We start from the raw sequence: 5934 nt of genomic DNA on the forward strand, positions 1-5934 counted from the left end.
GATCTCCTTGACGAATCCCCCTTCGAAGAGCAAATTCATCGGTTGGAGATCCGTTTACAAGAATCGAGACCGACGCCGAGGAAATGCACGAACTTATCCAGTTACGCCACTTCACCCCGAAACCCATTCTTTCTAAGCTCTTCGAGAGAAAATGATGGTTGACGCTATCGAACGCTTTTTCAAAGTCGGCCTTAAAGATTATGCACTTTTCTTTTTCCTTTTCACCTCATCGATCACTTCATTTGCCACTAGTATACCGTCTAAGATAAATCTTCCCTTCATAAACGCGCTTTGTTCCACACTAATTACTTTGTGAATTACTCTTTGAACTTTGAAGTCTTTTTGATAGAATTTTTGTTAGGATCTTATAAAGACTTCCGATTAGGCTAATGGGTCGATATTCACCGAGGTTCAAAGGAGTCGATTTTTTTGGGATTAATGTCATAAAACTCGCGTTGCACCCTCGAGAGAGGGTTTCTTTACCCCAAAACCAATCCAACGCATTTTTCAAATCCTCTTTTATGAGCCAAAAAAACACTTTGAAAATTTTTAGATTAAATCCGTCTGGGCCCGGAGCTTTGGACGGATCACACTCCTTAATTGCTTCCCAAATCTCTTCTTCCGTAAACTGCAATTCTAACCTTTCCGCTTCACAGGTTTCGATTTTGTTGAATTGCAGCGAGTTGAGTGACTCCCAATCTGGATTTTCGGATGATTTTTCTTCGAACAAGTTGCTGAAGTAACCTTGAATCTCCTTTTTGATGTCTTCTGGTCTCTCGTTCCAAACACCATTTATATGTAAACCCCAAATACCTGAGCTATTGCATCTTCTTTTAATCGATGCATGAAAAAAAGAAGTATTGTCATCCCCATCAGCATCCCACTTAGCTCGTGCCTTCTGCCTAAGCATCTCTGCCTTCTCGTGTTCCTTCTTTAGCCATTTAACCCTCAAATCCAGCCATTTATCTTTCTCTACTTCTGAAATAATACCAGCATCTGCTTTAATCTCGAAAGCCTCTGTTTCTTTTTTTAAAAATTTGATTTCCTGATCTAGGCACCCATATTTCTGTTTACTCCACTCTCTTAAAGCCATCTTGACATTCTTTAGCTTATCCCTAAACTTGCAATCATCCCGGTTACCACTTACATTCTTATTCCATGCTTCTATCACCACCTTTTCAGCTTCCTTAGAATCGAGCCACAGATCGAAAACTTTGAAAGGCTTTGGCCCAAAATCAGTGAACGAGTTTCTAATAGCTATGGGACAGTGATATGACGAGCCTCGATCTAAAGCTATTGCCGTGACATCTCCCCAAACTTGTAGGAATTGATCATTGACTAGGAATCGATCTAGTTTGCTGAACTTTAGTCCATTATCGCATATCCTTGTGAACCTTCTACCGACTAGAGGGATTTCAAAAAGATGCGAATTTTCAATGAAACTATTGAACCTTTTTGCCCTACTCTCGATGAATTGACTATTTAGCCTTTCTTCTTGCGATCTTACCTCGTTGAAGTCACCCCCAAGGATCCATTCATCATTCGAACTTTTCAAGAGTTCTTCAAACGACTCAAACAATCTCCTTTTCTCCTCATCTTTATGGGGCCCATACACATTGACGATTATGGTGTCGTGCTCTTTTCCTACCCATTTTCCTTTTATGGCGATGTAATATTGTTTCTCTACCGCTTCATTAACAATGAAAGCTTTTGGATCCCAAATAGTCAGCATACCTCCAGACTTTCCAATCATCGGTTTCTGAACATACATGAAGTCAGACGACCCCCAAACCCTTTCAATCCACTCATCCTTCACTAACTTACATTTTGTTTCCTGGATCAACACTACATCCGGTTTTTCCTTTAACCTCATCTTTCTGAACCAACCAACCCTACCCTTTCCACTAGAACCCCCAAAGCTGTGAATGTTTAAAGTTACTACCTTCATGATATAACAAAAGGGATCGACAACGGAGAATACTGAGATGTTATTGGGCATCCCCCCAATGAACACCCAGTTTTGACCCAAAATCTCTTAAATCATCACTGTTTGACTTCGTTAGAGGATTACTCGAAGTACCCTGCCTATCTTTTTGAGAGTTTGAAGTGGTTTTTTTCTTTGACTTCTTAGGCGTTAATTTCGCAAGATTTTTGAATTGCATAATTTTGGATCTTCCAATGGTCATCTTTGCACCAGGGGTCTGGGGGGTTGTTTTTGCAGGCTTCGTTTTTGGTATTGGGATAGGGTTAGATTGAGAGGTTTGTTGATTGTTTATAGTTTTTGATTTTTGTCTGGGAGGAGATAGATTTATTTTTCCTGTAGTCGAGTTTTGAGGATTAGGGTTGGATTGTGGAGGTTTCGAAGGGATTGGGGATAAAGGTTTGGAGGTGTCGGTATGATTCTTGTCTACCTGTGCATTTACATCCGACGACTGGAACAGGCTACAGTTTCGAATTGGGCTTACAGGACAATTGTTTATTCCTATAGTTTGTTGTCGAGGTAAGTTACACTTAGCATCTATGGGTTGTTGACTTGGGCTTTGGTTTTGGTTTTGGGCTAACCCCATTGTGAATTTATTGGCCTGATTCAATGAGGCTTGGAGAGGTTGACTGTTGGGCTGGATAGGAGTGTTAAGTTGGATGTTGGGCTGGGCGATAATTAAGCAATTTTAGTTTGCCCCCTTTTTGTTAAAAAAAAAAGAAAAAAATAAACAAACAAGTGATTTTATTGATATATGATCGAATTGTTACAAGAGAGATATAATCTATATGCATACAAGGAAACAAATTAAACACAAAACTGCAGCAAATTAGACTAAACGTGATATGCACCAGGACCATAATGTCTCAGGATTAAACGTTGAATCATACCTTATGATTTAGGTATTGTTTTAGCCGATTCCTTAATTGTTGGGGGGTTTGCATCAAAAAACTTCGGGTTTGATATCCATTTTAATCATTCGAGGTTTTCATTTTTTTTTTTTTTGAAAAGCAAGTAGAAATTATATTGATCAACGAGAAAAGTACAAAGCTGCCATTGTGGCCACTTAAATAAAACAACAAGATAATACAGAAACTACACACAAATTACAGTTGCAAAGATTGCAACTTGCACGATATAGGGTTAGAAAACCAATTATGCCACTCGAGCTTATCACGATTTTGTCTCCTCGAAAGCCAGTCAAAGGATAGGGTTTGAATCTCCAAGAGTAGTGAAGGAACCGCCCCAATTTTGTTCTTGAAAACCTTTTCATTACGATTCTTACAAAGCAAATAGCAAACAATCTAACAAACCGCTTGCCATAAGATTTTTTTATTGTTTGTAGCTAGCGATCCGAAAGTCCCATTAAAAATGTCATCGAAGCCGAAAAGTGACGTATTGTATCCCCCACCAATTAAGAACTTTTAACCACACCTCTTGAGCGAATTGACAAGAAAAAAGAATGTGTTCAACCGACTCTATACCTCCATCACAAACGGACATCTCACGCTATGTAAGTCGATACCCCTTTTGTCTAGTTCAAGACTAACCGGAATGCGCCCCCTTCTCGCTCGCCAAATGAAAATCTCCACTTTCTTTGGAACTAATCTATTACGTAAGGTCTCTAACGCCGAATTTTCACGAACCAATGTGATACCATCAACGAGTTTGGACATTACCATAACCGTGTACCCCTTATTTTCGTCAAGTGCCCACTGCCACCCATCTTGTTTTTCGCCAACCAGCTTAATGGGCTGAATTAGCCCACACAACCCTTGAAGTTCTGCTGCAGTTTGCCCAATGGGCTCACGGGCCCAAGACCAGCCAACCGACAGCCCACCATTTGAGTTATGAACCATCTCTTGCACTGTTGCTGCTTTGTCGAGTGAAAGTCGAAATAGCCTGTTGAACCTTTCTTTGAAGCAAACATTCCCGATCCAAGTGTCATCCCAAAACAATGTATCCGCCCCATTTCCAATTGCACGAGTAAATGAACTAGAGAAGGGGATCCCTAGCCCATCTACGTGTTTTCCTACATCACAAATAAAAGACCAAAGACTAGCGCTTGGGTTACGGGCAGGCCCGTTACCAAACACAAGTCCTCCATTAGAACCATAAATGCTACTAATCACCGAGACCCACAAAGTGTTGGTTTCGATTTTGAACCTCCACCACCACTTACAAAGAAGAGCAAGATTTTTACATTTAAGTGACATGATATTTAGCCTCCTTCTCCGTGAGGAAGAAGGATTGTTTCCCATTTGACCCAAGACATTTTAGAGTTTGAACCCGACCCACCCTAAAAGAAAATACATCTCACACTCTCTAGACATTTTAGCACACAAGGAGGGGCACGAAATAGCGAGTAGTAGTAGAGCGGTAAACTAGAGAGAACCGATTTAACACGAGTCAAACGACCACCGAATGAAATCATTTTAGTTCTCCACTCCAAAAACCGATTGTTGAACTTTTCGATAACCGGGGACCAATCTTTCAGTTTCTTCATCTTATTACCCACAGGGAGACCCAAATACATAAAAGGTAACTTACCCGCTTGACAAGAACACCATGAGGCAAGATATTCCACCTCGGAGTTGCTAATACCTACCCCATAAATATGACTTTTATTGTAGTTCACCTTTAGACCCGAATCCCTTTCAAAACATTCTAGTAAATACATTAAGTTTCGAGCGTTACGCTTACTCCATTCCCCAAAAAAAATCGTGTCATCCGCGTATTGTAAATGGGAAATAATAACCTTTTCGTTACCAACTTTAACCCCTTTATACGTGCCTTTGTCCACCGCCACTTTAGTAAGAATGTTAAGGCCTTCCGACGCGATAATGAAAAGAAAAGGAGATAGGGGGTCACCTTGCCTAACACCCCGCCTTAGATGGAATTCACCTGTCGGGGAGCCATTAATTAAGATCGAAATCGAGGCTGATTGAAGGCAAGATGCCATCCACTTTCGCCATTTAACCCCGAAACTCTTACAAGTCATAACTTCTAGAAGATAGTTCCAATTGATCGAATCAAAGGCTTTCTCGAAATCGACTTTGAAAATAAGACCATGTTTTTTATTACGCTTGAGATCATCAACCACTTCATTCGCCACTAAGACACCATCTAGGATAAATCTCTCACTAAGGAAGGCACTTTGTTCCATCCCCACAAGGCGCGGCACTACACTCCGAATCCTAAGAGACAACATTTTCGCAATTATTTTGTAGTAGCTACCAATAAGACTAATCGGTCAGTAATCTCCAAAATTCAATGGGTCCACTTTCTTAGGGATAAGCGAAACGAACGAAGCGTTGCACCCCTTGAAGAACTCATCATGATCCCAAAACCAATTAATAGCCTCGATTAGATCCTCTTTGATGATGTGCCAAATTTTTTTAAAAAACCCAAGTTAAAACCATCCGGCCCGGGGGCTTTAGTACTTCCACAACACTTTATCGATCCCTAAATTTCGGCTTCTGAGAATGGCACTTCGAGGCTTGATGCTTCTAATTCTGTGATCGATGCATAGTTCAACCCCTCTAGGCTAAGCCGATCCATATCTCTCTCGTCGAATATTTTCTTGAAATGATTTAACGCTTCATCTTTGATAATCGACGGGTCTTCAGACCATGAACCGTTAACATTAATACCCCAGATATTATTTTTGTTGTAATTCCTTCGTAATGAATTGTGAAAGTATTTTGAGTTTTCATCACCATCGGTCATCCAACGTACCCGTGCTTTTTGTCTCAACATTCCGGTTTTTACCTTTTCCTTTTCTAGCCAAGTTTTTCTCGATGCACGCCAATTCTCATGACCCTCAACACTTAAAAAACCCGATTCCGCTTTGAGTTCGAGATCCATCGCCACCTTTTTTGCATTTTCAATTTCTACATCAAGATTCCTAAAATGAGATTTGATCCACTCTTTAAGATCCCCTTTTAACCTTT

The sequence above is a fragment of the Rutidosis leptorrhynchoides genome, chromosome 10, assembly GCF_046630445.1.
Source record: "Rutidosis leptorrhynchoides isolate AG116_Rl617_1_P2 chromosome 10, CSIRO_AGI_Rlap_v1, whole genome shotgun sequence".
Taxonomy (NCBI): Eukaryota; Viridiplantae; Streptophyta; class Magnoliopsida; order Asterales; family Asteraceae; genus Rutidosis; species Rutidosis leptorrhynchoides.